Consider the following 19917-nt stretch of genomic DNA (forward strand, 5'->3'; position numbering starts at 1 on the left):
ATGTAAGGCATACATCGTAATTTCTCTTACAACAGACATAAGTACATGACACCCTAATGCAAATCACTGTATAAAAAGTGCTATGTTATAAGCTACTGAAATACCATCAACGCAGTAAATGAACATTATTACTGCTCCATCTGATGTCTATTAAGTGCTATTAATTCGTGAAGTAGGCGGACAGATTATTCTCTTTATGAGTTAAGCGCTACACGACGGTCGAGGCGACAAGCTACCTGCTTGGAGTACCGGCAGAAATGCCCATTGGAAAATGAACGACAATAAAGTCTCTGCGCACAGGTAAGAGTTGCGAGAGACACACTATTATAATAAACAAGAACACAATGATGACGGTGTAATTGGATACCAACTAAAAGCAATAAGAGCACCAAGAAAGGCGTTCTTGTTAGGCAGCAGTGACGTTCTAGTAGAATATTACAAAATATTCTGGGCTCAAACGTAATTAAGTATCTCTTACAGAATGACATCTTCCATACCATCTAGCATTGAATACAAAAGATGGATCATGAAAAAGCCAAATCGTGCTTCGCTCTTATGACGTCCTGAAAGGTTTGTATCACGATAATGAGGTGGACGCGCACACTATCACATGGATATCAATCAGAATTTATGCGTTGCCTAAGGATTTCTTAATAGGGAGGACACTATTTTATCTTAGATGCATAAATAAGCTCAGGCTTGCCTGAGGGAAGTGTGCTGAGACTCTCCCTTCATTTTGTATATGAATCAACTGTCAGTCAGTACTAATAGTAAGCTCGAACACTCCGCAGGTCACACAGTTATCAGTCTTGATAAGAGCTCAAAGTGATACAAAATATGGCTGTTTGCTCTCAATGTTCAAGAATAAAAGTCACAAAACGGAAGCCGGCCGGGGTGGCCGAGTGGTTCTAGGCGCTACAGTCTAGAACTGCATGACCGCTACAGTCGCAGGTTCGAATCCTGCTTTGGGCATGGATGTGTGTGCTGTCCTTAGGTTAGTTAGGTTTAAGCTAAGTTCCAGGGGACTGATGACCTCAGAAGTTAAGTCTCATAGTGCTCAGAGCCATTTGAACCATTTTGAACAAAACGGAAAATATAGTGCCTATTGACTACATTATCAATGAGTCTCACGTGGAATCAGTCAACTCAGAGAAACACCTAAGTGAAACGGCTTGTGAGAATTTCGTCACACAGGTTCAGTCTTAGACAAGGTAGATGGCAAACTTCACTCCATCGGTAGGATACTGCAAAAGTGCAGACTGATTAGGAGAAAGCCTTGGATATGGTAAAAAGTGTTTTTTTGCAGACAATATTGGAGGTAAAAGGTTTTGCAATACCATAAAGAGTCTATATGCAAACACAAATGTAATTACAACAACAGGTTCGGAAGTGGCAGATGAAATTTTAATAAATCAAGGTGTTTGACAAGGGTACAGTCTATCACCAACTTTATTTACTTTACACTATGTGACCAAAACTATCTGGAAACCCGACTGAAAATGACGTACAAATTCGTCGCGCCCGTCATCGGTAATATTGGAATTCAGTAAGGTGTTGGCACACCCTTAGCCTTGATGACAGCTTCCACTCTCGCAGGCATACGTTCAATTACATGCTGGAAGATTTGTTGGAGAATGGCAGCCAATTCTTTAGGGAGTGCTGCACTGAGGAGAGGTATCGATGTCGGTCAGTGAGGCCTGGCACGAAGTCGACGATCCAAAACATCCCAAAGGTATTCTGTAGGATTCAGGGCAAGACTCTGTGCAGACCAGTCCATCACAGGAATGTTATTGTCGTGTAACCACTCCGCCACAGGCCGTGCATTATGAACATATTCTCGATCGTGTTGAAAGATGCAATCGCCATACTCGAATTGTTCTTCAACAGTGGGAAACAAGAGGGTGCTTAAAACATTAGCGTTGGCTTGTGCTGTGATAGTGCCACGCAAAACAACAAGGGGTGCAAACACCCTGCATGAAAAACACTGCCACATCATAACACCACAGCCTCCGAATTTTACTGTTGGCACTACACACGCTGGTAGAGGGCGTTCACCGGGAATTTGTCACACCCAAACCCTGCTATCGGATCGCCACATTGTATAGAATACTCCACACAACGTTTTACCACTGTTCAGTCGTCTAATGTTTACGCTCCTTACACCAAGCGAGTCGTCGTTTAGCATTTACCGGCGTGATGTGTGGCTTATGAGCAGCCCCTCGACCATGAAATCCAAGTTTTCTCACCTCCCGCCTAACTGTCATAGTACTTGCAGTGGATCCTGATGCAGTTTGGGAATTTCTATGGTCTTCATAGATGTCTGCCTATTACACATTACTACCCTCTTCAACTGTCGGCAGTCACTGTCAGTCAACAGATGAAGTCGGCCTATACGCTTTTGTGCTGTACGTGTTCCTTCACGTTTCCACTTCACTATTAAATCGAATCAGTGGACCTAAGAATGTTGAGGGGTGTGGAAATCTCGCGTACAGACGTACGACACAAGTGACACCCAATCACCTAACCAAGTTCAAAGCCCGTGAGTTCCACGGAGCGCCCCATTCTAGTCTCTCACGATGTCTAATGACTACTGAGGTGGTTGATATAGAGTACCTGGCAGTAGGTGGCACCACAAGCACCTAATATGAGATACGTATGTTTTTGGTGGTGTCCAGGTACTTTTGATAAATATTGTATGTCCTGACGACTTATTTATGAAGTGGAAAGATGAAATATAATTGGGAATTAAAATAGAATCTACCACGCCACTAAATACTCTTATGAGCTGATCACCAGATAATTATACAGGAAACAGAAGATAATTTACAAAGAGCTGTACATAGATTGAGCGAAAACGGGATATATTACAACTATATCTGCAAATATGACAAAGATAATGTGTTTCAAAGGAAAAATTTCCAGTCAGATTGATAATAGTAATAAGTGAGAGAATTTTAAGAGAAGTATTCCGTTCCAGTTATCTATGATGTGATATTATTTTTAACTATGAAAAAGACGTTGAGAAGATGAGTAATAAATTTCAGTCCAACTGTGGATCCATCGAAAGAACTTTGTGAAGAATAACAAGAAAGGAAACACAAATGAAATTGTATAAATTTATGGCTGTACACACTATTGTATATGGTTCCGAATCATGGACGGTAGAAAACATGGAAAAATCCCGTATACAAGCAGCAGAGATGAAGTTCTTGAAATATGTAAGATGCATAAATAAAAGGAGAAATGAAACGATAATAACAGATTTAAAAATCTTTTCAGTTACTGCCAAGATAGAAGAGGTTGTAATGAAATGGAAGTATCTTGTTGATAGCATGTCAGAAAACAGACTGCCTAAAAAGATAGTGAACTATGAGACGAATGGAAAGAGAGAAATAGGTAGATCTCGTAAGACATGGATGAATGGATAACAGAGACCGTAACAGATGACTACAATACCTAATCCCTGGAAGAAGACGATGATGGCGCGTACGTAACTCTTACACGACTGAAGAAATTTGGCTTGGTAAGCTTAAAGACAGTCAACTATTTCGCGAAGTCTTTGTAAGAAGTTTCAAGAATCATTGTTATGGAAGGAACCTAGGAATGTTCTGCAGTCCGACGTATTGCTCTCTAAGGCTCCACGAAAACATGATTACACTGATTACACCCCAGATGGGGCTATTAAACAGTTATTCTTCTTAAACAGCTTTCTGTGATGTCAATCGCAGCTTAATCGGCACATAGTTAACAGATCTTTTCCGCTTTTAACTGCTAATTCTCATTTATTGTGGGATAAAGCTACAACCGGTTCCGCAATAATAATTCGCACCTTCACACTTTCAGGTTAATCCACGACAATATACATACGAATTATAGGCTGTTAGGCCCAAAAACTAATAGTGCCTTCTATGAAGGCGATCGGAAAGTACTCATTTGGCTGGATTACATTAAGGTCATTAAACCAGTACTATCTCCCACCGTTCTGTAAGGCACACATCATGGAAAAATAAAACGCCATAAATGTTAAAAGATCCATCAATGATCTTAAATAATTACAGGTTGTCACTGAAGGACATATTAATTTGGACCTGAAGAATAGGTCGGGTAACTGGAAGAACATAAAACTGTAGTATCAGATCCTCGAAAATATAGTAAGATAACCGCTTAGCGGTGTTGAATTCCTGATAGCATATACAAAAAACACAGTTATAAATCGTGTGCAGACGCAACCGCTGCTAGCTAATAAGAAATAACACAAACTGACACGTGCAGTGGGCCGACCTGCTGCACAAGTGCTGCTACATGCTTGTAGAGGGCGTACGAGTTGTATAGGACCGTGGCGTAATGGTTGTACAGGACCGAGATACCCGACTCTACAAAATGTTATATTGGACAAACGCGGTGAAGTTTTCGTATCCGTTTCAAAGAACATAATGTACGTGACTGGCTCAAAACCCGCAATCACGTCATTTCCGTGATGCCGGACATACCATTATGGATCCGACCGACAACCAACCTAAAGATCTTATATAACGGAAGCAAGTACAATACTCTCAGTATTCTCTAAGAAATCCATATTATGCACTCCCTAAGGCTACATCAAACCAGAAGCTCAACGGTCAGCTGGAGCTGAGAGACAGAGCCGCTTTCTCGAATTTTGAATGCTCATGCCCTCCTTTACGAGTAGTCCCTTCACAATAACAATTGCAGGAACTCATTTTCACTGTATTTTGACTTTCGTTTCTCATTCACCTTGCATTACCACAACTTTTTGGGTAATTTTATTTTCCTATTTTAGCTTGGAATTGTAATCGTTAAACTAGTTGTTCCTGGGAACGAAAGCCAGTTAATAAACTCATATTTTGATCAGTTTTAAGATTTAATGAGCAGGGTTTGTACGAAAGCTAAAATATTAAGTACATCACCCAAGATTTTTCCACTGTCTTAAAAATGTTACTAATGTTACGAACGACAAGCAACATCCGATGTTATTGCATAATTTAACTCCAGTGTAGATTTCATTCGTAAAACGAAACCCAACCTTCTAAAAATAAGATACCACGCCCCTGTATAACCCTTACGCCACCTACCAGTATCTTCTAGAAATCACAAAGCAGGTCGGTTCATTGGCCATGTCAGTTTCTGCTATGACTAACTAGAACCTGCGTCTGCACACGACGTCATTTCCTCATCGCAGTCGAGATAGCTGTTTTTTTTTTCTTTTTTACTATCAGGAATTCAACACCAGTAAGCTGCTATCGTACTATATTTACAGGATTTAGATGCCACAGTTTCGTGCTCTTCCGCTTGACTGCCTATTTTTCAGGCTCAAATTTGTATGTCCCTCAGTGGCGACCCGTAATTATCCAAGATTATTGGTTCAAATGGCTCTCAGCACTATGGGACTTAACATCTGAGGTCATCAGTCCCCTAGAACTTAGAACTACTTAAACCTAACCAACCTAAGGACATCACACACATCCATGCCCGAGGCAGGATTCGAACCTGCGACCGTAGTGGTCTCGCGGTTCGAGACTGAAGCGCTTAGAACCGCTCGTCCACAGCGGCCGGCTCCAAGATTATTGATGGATCTTTCTATATTCATGGAAATTGATGTTGCCGGGATATGTGGTTCATGGAACGTTTGGGAGATCGCATTGGTTTAATGTAATACAGCCAAGTGAGTAGTTTCCTGAATGAGTCTCGGTTTTAATCTGCCAGGAAGTTTCGAGTAGTTTCCTGTGTCCTTCAAAGTAGGCAATATTCGTTTTGGGACCTAACGGCCTCTGAGTTCTATGTGTGTTTTCAAACAATGGAAAATCCAGAACGGAATGTAACAGTATTATTAAAAGGATACAGAATAGACAAAAAGACTGTCAGAAAGTTAGCTTTCGGCCAACAAGGCCTTCGTCGAAACCAGACAACATACACACACTCACGCAAATGCAACTCACACACATGTCACCATAGTCACTGGCGACTGATGTCAGACTGCATACAGAAGTGCATTGTGGGAGAGGCAACAGGGTAATGGGGGTGAGGAGGAAGCTGGGGAGGGAGGAGAGGGATAGTTGGTTAGGGGTGAGGGATGGCAAAGTACTCCTTGTGGGAGTGTACAGGGACGAGGTGGAGACAGGATAGAGCAGCTAGGTGCAGTTGGGATGCTAGGCGGTGGGATAGTGGCACAGAAGTAAGAAGACTGAGGGTGCTTTGGTGGAGTAGAGTGCTATGTAGTGCTGGAATGAGCACAGGGAATGGGCTAGATGGGTAAGAATAATTACTAATGAAGGCTGAGGCCAGGGGAATTACTATACGTAGGACATATTGCGGGGAGATTTCCGACCTGTGCAGTTCAGAAAAGATGGTGTTGATGGGAAGGTTCCAGATGGCACAGGCTGTGAAGCAGCCGTTGAAATGGAAAATGTCGTGTTGGGCAGTGTGCTCAGCAACAGGATGGTCCACCTGTTTCTTGGCCACAGTTTGTCAGTGGCCACTCATTTGGCCAGACAGCTTGTTGGTTGTCTTGCCCATGTAGAATGCAGCACAGTGGTTGCAGCTTAGCTTGTAGATCACATAACTGGTTTCACAGGTAGCTATGCCTTTGGTGGGATACGTGATGTTTGTGAATATATTGGAGGAGATGGTGGTGGGAGAATGTATGGGAGAGATCCTGCATGTAGGTCTATTACAGGGACATGAGCTATGAGGTGAGGGTTTGGGAGCAGCGGTTCTGTAGGGATCGGGAAGGATATTGTATAGATTCAGTGGTTGGCGGAATATCACTTAGGGAGGGGTAGGAAGGATAGTGGGTTGGACATTTCTCATTCCACGGCACGAAGAGAGATAGTTGAAAAGGTGACTGCTTCTCTGTAGCCGGACAATGGGGATTTAGGAGTTGGTTGGTGACTGGAGAGATAACACAGGAGAGATCGCTTTTTGTACAAGGTTACGACGATAATCAAAGACGGTACCCGCTGACCATGAGATAGCGTCATTGACTAGTAATCAGAACGTTGTCCGACCCGGGTACGAAACCCGCCGCCGCATAAATTTTGAGTAATAATCAGCATTGGCGGCCGAAGGCTTCTCGCATAAGAAGTCACGGCCTTGTCAAAGAGGATGGGGTAGCGGACAGATTTTCAGGGAGCCCTTTTGTTCTTGGTTTGGAAAACTGCCTCTAAAGGCAGAAGAATCGGCAATATGTATCCGCAGAACAGGTGGCCTGTAACTGATAAAATGTGATGACGATCTCTCCATCGGCAAAAGATTCCGGAATAATCCTCCATTCGGATCTCTGGGAGGGGACTGCCTAGTGAGAGGTGATCACCAGAAAAAAACTCGAATAACCAAAGAAAGGACAACGTTCTACGAGTATGGGCGTCTAATGTCAGAAGATTGATAATCTGGAAAGAGAAATGCAAAGGCTCAATCTAGATATAGTAGAGTCAGTGAAGTGAAATGGAGAGAAGACGGAGATTTCAGGTCAGATGAGTATAGCGTAATATCAACAGCAGTAGAAGATGGTATAACGGGAGTAGGATTCGTTATGAATAGGAAGATAGGGCATGAGAGTGTGTTGCTGTGGACAGTTCAGTGATACGAGTATTCTTACCAGAATCGACAGCAAACCAACACTGAAACGATAGTTCAGGTATACATGTTGACGTCGCAAGCTGAAGATGAAGAGACAGAAAAAGTATATGAGGATACTGAAAGTGTAACGCAGTACGTAAAGGGAGATGAAAATCAAATAGTCATGGGGGACTAGAATGCGGGTGTAGGGGAAGGAGTAAAAGAAAAGGTTACACGAGAATATGGGCTTGAGACAAGGAATGAGAGAGGAGAAAGACTAACTGAACTCTGTAATAAATTTCAACTAGTAACAGCTAATACTCTTTTCAAGAATCACAACAGGAGGAGGTATACTTGCAAAAGGCCGGGTGATGCGGGAAGGTCTCAGTTACGTTACATCATGGTCAAACAGAGATTCACTGAAGTGTAAGGCGTACCAAGGAGCAGACACAGATCACAATGTAGTGTTGATGAAGAGTAGGCTCAGGTTTAAGAGATTAGTCCGGAAGAATCAATACGCAAATAAGTGACATACGGAGATACTTAGGAATGAAGATACAAGCTTGAAGTTTTCTAAGACTATAGATACAGCAATAAGGAACAGCTCAGTAGCTATTACAGTTGAAGAGGAATGGACATCTCTAAAACAGGCAATCACAGAAGATGGAAATAAAAACGTAGGTACAAAGACGGTAAATGAGAAGAAACCATGAGTAACAGATGAAATGCTTCAGGTGATCGATGAAAGAAGGCAGTACAAAAATGTTCAGGGAAATTCAGGAACACAGAAATAGAAGGGGCTGATGAATGAGATAAATACGAAGTGCATGGAAGCTAAGACGAAATGACTGCATGAAAAATGTGAAGAAATCGAATGAGAAATGATTTTCGGAAAGGCTGACACAGTATACAAGAAAAGTCAAAAAACCTTCGGTATTATGAAAAGCAAAGGTGGTAACACTGAGAGTGCAACGGAAATTCCACTGTTAAATGCAGAGGAGAGTGGGCAGTTGGAAACCCTACAGTGAAGGCCTATACAAGAGGGAATATTTGTCTTATATGATACAAGCAGAAACAAGAGTCGATTTAGAAGAGGCAGGGCATCCAGTATTACAATAAGAATTTAAGAAAGCTTTGGAGGACTTAAGATCCAATAAGACAGAAGGGACAGACAACATTCCATCAGAATTTCTAAAATCATTGGAGAAGCAAAAAAACCATTATAATGTGAGAATTATCGCACAATCAGCGTAACAGCTCTTACAAGCTGCCTGCAAGAATAATACGCAGAAGATTGAAAAAGAAAATAGAAGGTGTCTTAGATAACGATCAGTTTGGCTTTAGGAAAGCAAAAAGCACCAGAGAGGTAATTCTGACATCGCTGTTGATAATGGAAACAAGACTAAAGAAAAATCAAGACACTTTCATAGGATTTGTCGAGCTGGACGAAGCGTTCGGCAATGTAAAATAGTGCAAGATGTTCGAAATTCTGAGAGAAATAGGGGTAAGCTATGGGGAGAGACGGGTAATACACAATATGTACAGGCCGGCCGAAGTGGCCGTGCGGTTAAAGGCGCTGCAGTCTGGAACCGCAAGACCGCTACGGTCGCAGGTTCGAATCCTGCCTCGGGCATGGATGTTTGTGATGTCCTTAGGTTAGTTAGGTTTAACTAGTTCTAAGTTCTAGGGGACTAATGACCTCAGCAGTTGAGTCCTATAGTGCTCAGAGCCATTTGAGCCACAATATGTACAAGAGCCAAAGGGAATAGTAAGAGTGGACGACAAGAACGAAGTGCTCGGACTAAAATTGGTGTAAGCCTTTCGCCCCTACTGTTCAATCTGTACATCGAAGAAACAATGATGGAAATAATAGAAAAGTTCAGGTTCAAATGGCTCTGAGCACTATGCGACTTAACTTCTGAGGTCATCAGTCGCCTAGAACTTAGAACTCATTAAACCTAACTAACCTAAGGACATCACACACATCCATGCCCGAGGCAGGATTCGAACCTGCGACCGTAGCGGTCGCTCGGCTCCAGACTGTAGCGCCTAGATCCGCACGGCTACTCCGGCCGGCCAAAGGCACAGGAGTGGAATTAAAATGCAAGGTCAAAATATATCAATGATGCGATTCTCTGATGACATTGCTATCCTGAGTGAAAGTGAAGAATAATTACATTATCTACTGAATGGAATGAAGAGTCTAATGAGTACGGACTGAGAGCAAATCGAAGAAAGACGAAAGTAATGAGAAGTAGAACAAATGAGAACTGTGAGAAACTTAACATCAAGATTGATGGTCACGAAGTAGATAAAGTTAAGGAATTCTACTACCTAGGCAGCAAAATAACCAATGGCGGACGGAACAAAGAAGATATCAAAAGCAGACTAGAACTGTCAAAAAGGGCATTTCTGGCCAAGAGAAGTCTACTAGTATCAAACAAAGGTCTTAATTTGAGAAAGAAATTTATGAGAATATACGTTTAGAGCACAGCATTGTACGGTAGTGAAACATGAACTGTGGGAAAACCGGAACGGAAGAAAATCGAAGCATTTGAGATGTGATGCTACAGAGGAATGTTGAAAATTAGGTGGACTGATAACGTAGGGAATGAGGAGGTTCTGCGCAGAATCGGACAGGAAAGGAATATGTGGGAACCACTGACACGTAGAAGGGACAGGATGGTAGGGCATCTCTTACGACGTCAGGGAATGATTTCCATGGTACTAGAGGGAGCTGCAGAGGGCAAAAACTGTAGAGGAAGACAGACATTAGAATACATCCACAAATTATTGAGGATGTAGACTGATGACTCAAAAAAAGGCTAATTGCGGTCTGTGAATGCCTCAGTGAGGCCCTTGATGTATTTCGAGAGGGACGACTCGTCATTACGGATGGGATAGCCTCGGGTGGCTATGGTGTTTGGAAGGGACATTTTGGTATTTAATGAGTGGCAGCTGTCGAAGTGAAGGTATAGCTGATGGTTTGTAAGTCTGATATGGAAAGCTCAATCAGTTTATTAATCGTTTCATACTGGCTCACCCTACCTTCTATCAATTTCTGTAGCGCTGCATGTTTGACAGTTAATTAGAGCTGAGTGTTGACAGAAAGAGTGACGTCTGCAATGTGTTTCTCAGAAGCTGCTGTTGGCTAAAGAGGCACTGAGAAGAGAGTTTGTTTTGCAGGGGCAGACGTTTACTGTCCTGGGAGAGAGCAGTGCGATGAGGTGGTGGTGTACAACAATGAAGGCCACAGAATCCCCACAGCACAGATGGTGCAGGTGGGAAGTTGCAGTCCGATGGGCCACAAAGAGTGTAGGGGGCGGAACAAGACGAAGAGATATCCTTTTTAGTGTGAAGGAATGCACAGGATGACAAACAATCGTAGCTAGTTGACTTCCAAGAAATTTTCTCGCAGGAGGCGCTGGGGCTTACTTCCCACCAAAAAGCAGAGACGCATATTTGATTGGTGTAGTGCTAAGGATGGAGGAGCGGAAATAGATACTTCCAGGAAATCTTCTGAAAGGAGTATGAGCTTCAGGCGATTGGCTGACAGATCCATAACCCTTTCAGTGGGTGGTAAAGCTTTTGTAAAGGCCACTGGGTTCGTCGCCTGACCACAAATGTAGACGCTGCGTGTCCAGGAGGTAGCAGGTGTGTGGCATGAAGACACACTTCCTTCTCGGGATGGACCTAGAGTCTTCGCTGGCAAGAGCCATAGCGGGGTATCTGGCGGTTAGATTTTGAGAACTGTTGATTTCGCCACAAGGAGTACGTTAAGTCGTTTCTCTGTGAACTGAGTTGTTATTCTGCTTATTCCAGTGACGATTCTTTACCTTTCTGTGGAGTCTGACTCTCACTGAAGTGCTTTCTTACGGGAGAACGTCTGAGTCGAATTTTCGTTCCTGGATAATGGGTAAACAAAAATCTTGACTCGTGTTCTGTCTGGAACTGAGGTCATTTCAGCCCTAGAAGTTTTCGGACGGCATATTGCATCCACTGTGTACGCAGAGAATTACAGACACGCCATGAACATCATCTGCAAAGCAGCCAGCACCTCTATGAACAGATCATCGGTGCAAAATAACTGCTGTCCGTACTACAATAAGTGACGTGCACACTTCGGTTCAGTGGATAGAGAAATACTCACACTAGAAGTGTTGAGCTCCATTTTCTCGTCTTCTGAGCTATTTCTGAAAGTGACAGTCAGGAAGCACATCTTTTGTTTCTCATGGCTCATCAGTAAACAGTTAACTTTGTTTCCATCTTATAAAAGGGGGTGTGGTCTAAAGAATGTCAAGCATATGTTCTGTCAATGTCGAATCTGACGTTGTGTACTTCATATTTATAGAATTTTTTACACTCTACATGTTTTTGAGGATAAATCATTTATGGTTTTCAAACTGTGATTAGAGGCTAGACTGAGTACTGCAATTACATTTATTAAGTCTCTGATTGAGGTACTGAACCACTACAGGTAAGACTGGTAATGGGATTACCATCTCTGAGCTTTACCAGCCGCACCTTGTAACGCAAGTGGGTGATAATGTTGCAGGATTTCCTCTGTATTCAGTGTTACGATTATACCGCCAGTACTCGGTCACCAGAGCCTCATCTGTTTGATAGGGTACCCCACTGGCAGGCGAGTTTGACAGTTGGATGAGAGATGGGAGGATGTACAAGGAAAGGTTGAAAAAGAAATGAAGATATAAGAAATGATTTAAGAATATGTAACCTAAACGAAAAAATAAAGGAAAATAGGCGAAAATGGAAGGAATATGTAGGCCATAGGGGAGGAGAAAATTCCCGGGAAAGGCTCTTAGTTGTAAATGTAGTGGAAGAAGAAATGTTGGAAGACCATACAAGAGATGGAATATTGTAACAGGCAATTTGCCTAATATGCTAAGTGAAGAAGAAGAAGAAGAAATTTCTATATGTTTGCCTAATGTTACAAGCTGTATGGGGGTGTACATAAGATAAACAGCTACGTGTGATTTATATTGTGTACTATAAATAAATAAATTTATGTTTTGAAGATTCCGTGGTGTTTGATGTGTTCTAGCGTTTCATCAACTTTTGATATAATAAACCGTTTGCTTATTTCTTTCATTCTCATTTGAAATTTTCTCATTTTCATTTATCTGCGTGTTATATGTATACCTGTAATCAGACGTGCCAATATTATATAAAATTAGTTAAAACATGCTATGCAGGAGGCAAAAAAATTTCCATGTAGACTGATGTAAACTCTTCTTATTGTGCTCCGATTTTATTTGTATGATGCGCTGTACTGAACGGTGTATAAGCCACTTTTCCTGCTGTGACTGCTATTCCCGTTGCTTTTGTGCCTCATTTTATAAAATGTGAGAAAGTCGGAAATCGTAAGCTGTAGACGCTGTCATTTGCTAAGGACTCCAGTACTTCGTTGTTCTTGTATACAATTTCCTCTTTGACGACGTTTCTTGGCCTTCACTAGTAATTACATCACATCATTAAAGTAGCTCAAAATTACGAAGGCTTTCCCAGCGTAATAATTGATAATATTCTTCTCGGGCATGCAGCCGGATCATAACGTCTTCATAACACAATATTTCCGCGGTCGAACTGGCCGCTATCTTCAGGTGAGAGCGCTGGTGCACAATCTCGCCGGAACTGACTTCCCAGCGCAAGCGGCAGCCCCTATATAGGCCGAAGAAGACCCACAACGCGTGCGCGAGAAGGTACCGTAGCTGCCCTCTAGCGCAGTAAACATGCCGCGCCGCCAGTGGTGGAAAGAGGCGAAATCGAGATATCGCTGTCAAAAATAAAAGAAATTTTAAAAATTTTTATTCCGACGATTGAAACACAGACCGTTGTTTTTTAATGTCAGATAACACCGGGTCCCAAGTCTTACTTAAAAGATAACCCTTGTCTCTATTAATAAGATTGTCAGCTAAACGAATCTCTATGGATTCTTTTAAAACACAGTCCCAATAGCGAGATGAAGGTGCAACCATGTATCTTGTCATAGAGCATTCTGTGTCCCTCGGTGAGACAGTGCTCCGCCACTGCAGATTTCTCAGGTTGAAGCAGCCGTGTGTGCCGCTGATGCTCAACACATCGGTCCTGAATGGTCCGATTGTCTGACCAATATAAGCCTTCCCACAGTGGCAGGGGATCTTGTACACACCGGGCTTCCTCAAACCCAAGTCATCCTTTACAGAGCCAAGGAGCGCTCTAATCTTGGCTGGCGGACGAAAAATACTTTTGATATGATATCTTTTTAGAATTCTTCCTATCTTCGAGGAAATGCTCCCAGCAAAAGGTAGAAAAGCCACCGATTTTCAGGTATCTTCTGGTGGTTCAGGTGATGGTCCAAACTGGAAAGCACGACGGATCTGTTTATCTGTATAGCCATTCTGCTTGAACACAACCTTAAGGTGGTCTAATTCTTGCGTCAAGCTTTCTCCATCTGAAATGGCATAAGCTCTTCTCGCCAACGTCCGCAGGACCCCCGTACGCTGGAACGATGGATGACAGCTAGAAGCATGCAGGTAACGGTCCGTGTGCGTAGGCTTTCGATAAACACTGTGTCCCAGTGTCCCATCATCCTTTCTGTACACCAGAACATCCAGAAACGGAAGCTTTCCATCACTTTCCACCTCCATGGTAAACTTGATGCTAGGATGCAGGGAATTAAAATGATCTAGGAGGCGGTCAATAGCTTCTCTCCCATGAGGCCACACCATAAACGTGTCGTCAACGTACCTCCAGAAACAGGTTGGTTTTAAGGACGCCGTCTTCAGTGCCATGTCCTCCAAATCTTCCATAAAAAGGTTGGCGACTATTGGGGACAATTGGCTCCCCATAGCCACTCCGTCAGTCTGTTCAAAATATTTGTCATTGAATAAAAAGTACGTCGACGTCAGCACGTGGCGACAAAGCCTGGTTGTTTCCTCATCCAGTTTCTCACCAATTAATTGCAAGGATTCTTCCAGAGGAACCAAGGTAAAAAGCGACACGACATCGAAGCTCACAAGCAAATCGCAGGGACTAAGAGACAAGGACTTCAATCTCTGAATAAACACCATAGAATTTGGAATGTGATGTTCGCATTTACCGACGTGAGGGCCAAGAACAGATGCTAAATACTTGGCTAGATTGTAGGTAGGAGCACCCAAGTTACTCACGATCGGACGAAGCGGGACCCCTTTCTTATGAATCTTGGGTAGGCCATATAGCCTCGGTGGCACGGCAGCACCAGGACGAAGTTTTTTGAGAACGTCGTCAGGTAAAGAACTCTTCTTCAGCAGTGAAAGCGTCTTCCGTTTTATCCGTTCAGTTGGGTCTTCCTGCAATGTTCTGTATGCCGAGTCCTCAAGTAAGGGATCCATCTTTCCCAGATAGTCATCACGTGACAGAAGAACCGTTGCTCAAAATTGTTCAAATGGCTCTGAGCACTATGGGACTTAACTTCTGAGGTCATTAGTCCCATAGAACTTAGAACTACTTAAACCTAACTAACCTAAGGGCATCACACACATCCATGCCCAAGGCAGGGTTCGAACCTGCGACCGTAGCGGTCGCGCTGTTCCAGACTGTAGCTCCTAGAACTGCTCGGCCACTCCGGCCGGCATTAAAATAGCTATTGACATGAGAATTCTACTTGCGACGATTCCATTTACTGGCATTGTGGAGAACGGGACTACTTAACAACTCGTCAAGGGGTCAGCATTGTAGATCGACTTGCAGGTACGACCTTTCTGGTGCAAGCACGAGTACTAGCAAGGATAATGAGCGATGTCCCTCTAAAGGGACCAGAATCACACTGTTACTACGTCTGTGTACTCTTTACCCACTGCGGTACACGTGACCAAACTTTCGGCCTGCTCTTCTAGAAGCAGTCCACTCTTCTCACACTCCTGAGATAGATCTTGCTATTTTTCTCTCTTAACATCCAGCGCAAGAGTGTTCCTAACCCAATTACACCATTTTGTTTAGTAGATAACAAGAAAATTACATTCTTCATTCTAAGACTTTGGAATGAAACAGAATTTGTTTTTAGATAACTTACAGGATCGGTAGATGTGTCATTTTGTACCAAACAAACTCAGATTCCATATAAAAGCGTCAAGTGTCATTTTGGTCCGATGTGACTTCAATCTGTGATGCGACCAACATGCCACCTGTAATCAGTTCCTTCCCACACTAGTTGCTGCAGATCTGGAGCAACTTGTGTAACAGCAGCGTCGATTGGATTTTTCAGGCGAGCTAAATACACTCCTGGAAATGGAAAAAAGAACACATTGACACCGGTGTGTCAGACCCACCATACTTGCTCCGGACACTGCGAGAGGGCTGTACAAGCAATGATCACACGCACGGCACAGCGGACACACCAGGAACCGCGGTGTTGGCCGTCGAATGGCGCTAGCTGCGCAGCATTTGTGCACCGCCGCCGTCAGTGTCAGCCAGTTTGCCGTGGCATACGGAGCTCCATCGCAGTCTTTAACACTGGTAGCATGCCGCGACAGCGTGGACGTGAACCGTATGTGCAGTTGACGGACTTTGAGCGAGGGCGTATAGTGGGCATGCGGGAGGCCGGGTGGACGTACCGCCGAATTGCTCAACACGTGGGGCGTGAGGTCCCCACAGTACATCGATGTTGTCGCCAGTGGTCGGCGGAAGGTGCACGTGCCCGTCGACCTGGAACCGGACCGCAGCGACGCACGGATGCACGCCAAGACCGTAGGATCCTACGCAGTGCCGTAGGGGACCGCACCGCCACTTCCCAGCAAATTAGGGACACTGTTGCTCCTGGGGTATCGGCGAGGACCATTCGCAACCGTCTCCATGAAGCTGGGCTACGGTCCCGCACACCGTTAGGCCGTCTTCCGCTCACGCCCCAACATCGTGCAGCCCGCCTCCAGTGGTGTCGCGACAGGCGTGAATGGAGGGACGAATGGAGACGTGTCGTCTTCAGCGATGAGAGTCGCTTCTGCCTTGGTGCCAATGACGGTCGTATGCGTGTTTGGCGCCGTGCAGGTGAGCGCCACAATCAGGACTGCATACGACCGAGGCACACAGGGCCAACACCCGGCATCATGGTGTGGGGAGCGATCTCCTACACTGGCCGTACACCACTGGTGATCGTCGAGGGGACACTGAATAGTGCACGGTACATCCAAACCGTCATCGAACCCATCGTTCTACCATTCCTAGACCGGCAAGGGAACTTGCTGTTCCAACAGGACAATGCACGTCCGCATGTATCCCGTGCCACCCAACGTGCTCTAGAAGGTGTAAGTCAACTACCCTGGCCAGCAAGATCTCCGGATCTGTCCCCCATTGAGCATGTTTGGGACTGGATGAAGCGTCGTCTCACGCGGTCTGCACGTCCAGCACGAACGCTGGTCCAACTGAGGCGCCAGGTGGAAATGGCATGGCAAGCCGTTCCACAGGACTACATCCAGCATCTCTACGATCGTCTCCATGGGAGAATAGCAGCCTGCATTGCTGCGAAAGGTGGATATACACTGTACTAGTGCCGACATTGTGCATGCTCTGTTGCCTGTGTCTATGTGCCTGTGGTTCTGTCAGTGTGATCATGTGATGTATCTGACCCCAGGAATGTGTCAATAAAGTTTCCCCTTCCTGGGACAATGAATTCACGGTGTTCTTATTTCAATTTCCAGGAGTGTATTTTGGTAGGGGAGGACCATACACACGGCTTTTAATAAAACCCCAGAGACAAAAATCCAGCGGTGAGAAGTCTGGGGAGAGAGGTGGCAATGCGACTGGTCGTTCACGGCCAATCCATCGACCTGGTTAGCGATATTGAGGATACCTCGAACTTCCGTGACGAAAGGAGGTGGTGCACCGTCTTGCTGGTAGTAACCCATCCTGTCTCGGTCATTTTCATGGATCTGTGGTACTAAAAAATTTTCAAGAATATCCAGATACACAATACCAAAGACAGTTTTCTCCATGGAGAAGGAAGGACCGTACACTTCCAGTGTGGAAAGGGCACAAGACATTAAACCTTGGGGTTGTGACGAATGTGTTCCAAGGTTGCATGTGGATATTTGTTATCACGTATTCTGCAGTTGCGAGTGTTCACCATGCCACTGGTATGACTTGTTCACTCTTGGCTGAAGATTATTGTGTTCAGGAACGTCTCATCATCCTCCATCCGATGCAATATTTCCGCACAGAATTACGCACGATCAACGTTATCTGCGTTACTTGTGTGTTGTGCCATTGTGAATTTGTATGGTTTCATGTGTAAACGTCTATGCAGCACTTGCCAAACAGTCTTCTGGGGTATGTCTGTCCTGCGAGATGCACGTCGCGTTGATTTTTGTGGATTTCAGGTAAAGCACTGCCTAATCTGTCCGACATAATCATCGAAACGGGGACGACCTGGTGATTTATCATAACGCAGTGAACAACCCGTCTCAACAAAGTTCTTGTGCCAAGAGTAAATTGTAGGCCTGCTTGGAGGTTCTGTAGCGTATTCGATGCGAAATTTACGCCGAACAGGTGCTGCAGAGCTCATTCCACGAAACCAAAACACACAGCAAATAACACTCCACTCTAGTAAAAGTAGCCAGTTTAACTGTGCACTACGCTGGCGCTCCTGGTGGCGGAATGGGGAACTGACGCACCAAGTGAATCAAACTTGAGGTTGTTTGCTAAAAAATGACACATCTACCATTCCATAGTTGTAAAGTCCTTTTTGACTCACCTTGTATAGGACACTCCCAAAGTACACACATCAATACTCACTCTTTCCCTCGCAAATCTTTTCACTCAACAATATGAATATTTTTTTGGTTATGCAAGCACATACGAACACAGTAATCTAAAACGACAATAGGACTTAATTCTAAATCTGCTGCATAGTGTCGACATTACTTGTGACATGCAACGCCGTTGTTGCTGCTAGTTAGGATTCTGGATGCTATTGTCTGGTTGGGAATGTCCTGGTTGAGTCTGAATGCGATTGCGGGGAGTAATTTATTATGTTCTGATTTACTAACATTTTACTAACTCTGCAGATCCTATTCACAGTTACTTAGAGCCTTCTATGATGCTTCGTCTTCATTCGCTATTACTCACTAAAGACTTAATGTGATGACATGAGTGTTGATATTTTTCTTGCCAAAACATCAAATATGCAGGACATATTCGAACTGGCTGTAACGAAACGTACTCCAACCATCCGCACTTACAAATAGTCACAGAAGTTTTTCATTTTTCCTCCTCTATACCTAAATAATCCATAAATTAATGTGTCATAGACAGCATAATTTAGTTCACTGAAATAGCAAAAAGAGATGGTAGCTACATTACACTAAAATAATATGTGTAATGTATGCTTTGATTTGTTCATCACAAGGTTGCTAGTGAGTTAGTTGTTCAGGATAGCGGGCAAAAGGAAGAAAAACCAAACATATTCTCATAGTAATCACGATATGTACCAAACAGTCCAGTAAACTGCAATTTATTATTGTTATTATTTGGTAGTATACATGTCCGCAGCGCGTGGTCTTGCGGCAGCGTTCTCGTTTCCCGCGCACGGGGCCCCGGGTTCGATTCCCGGTGGGGTCAGGGATTTTCCCTACCTCGAGATGACTGGGTGTTGTGTCGTCTTCATCACCATCATTCATCCCATTAAGGTCGGAGGAAGGCAATGGCAAACCTCCTCCGCTAGGACCTTGCCTAGTACAGCGGTGCGGGTCTCCCGCATCGTTTCCTACGCTCCTCGGAGTGTGGGACCTCATCATTGGTAGTATATGAAATCGCTGTAAATGAATTTTTAAACTTTGGGTGTTTATAATTAATAAAAGGGTGAATGATGTAGATTCTTTAGTATGGTATTGGGAATCAAGCTACAACAACAAGCTTTTTAGATTTACTACCGAGATCCCCCTAGGTCGCTGCCAAACTCGCCAACGATGGTCATCTGGCATAGAGCAGAACCGCGATTCATCGGGGAACACAATTCGAGGCCATTCAACAGCAATCCATGCTTCCTGGTCACGAAATCACTCCAAACACGGCCGTTTGTACTCTGGTGTCTACCGCATCCTACGGAAAGAACGCTAATTCCCTAGTTCGTTTGCTGCTAGTCTCCGAATTACGATGCGGGATGACACAAAATTTCGCAGGCAGTCGATTACTCGTTCTTGTGTGGCTGGCGCAGAAGGTGAAGGGGTTACGATGTATCTGGTCCACATTACTGTGCCCCTCCCTTGTGGTGGCCAGACGTGGTCGACTGAAAATTGCCTTCGCCTTATCACGTAATCCAACACCGGTCCACTCACATCCGAATGTTCCAAAAATGTGGATATTGCACTATTT

Source organism: Schistocerca nitens, chromosome 7, assembly GCF_023898315.1.
Source record: "Schistocerca nitens isolate TAMUIC-IGC-003100 chromosome 7, iqSchNite1.1, whole genome shotgun sequence".
Classification (NCBI taxonomy): Eukaryota; Metazoa; Arthropoda; class Insecta; order Orthoptera; family Acrididae; genus Schistocerca; species Schistocerca nitens.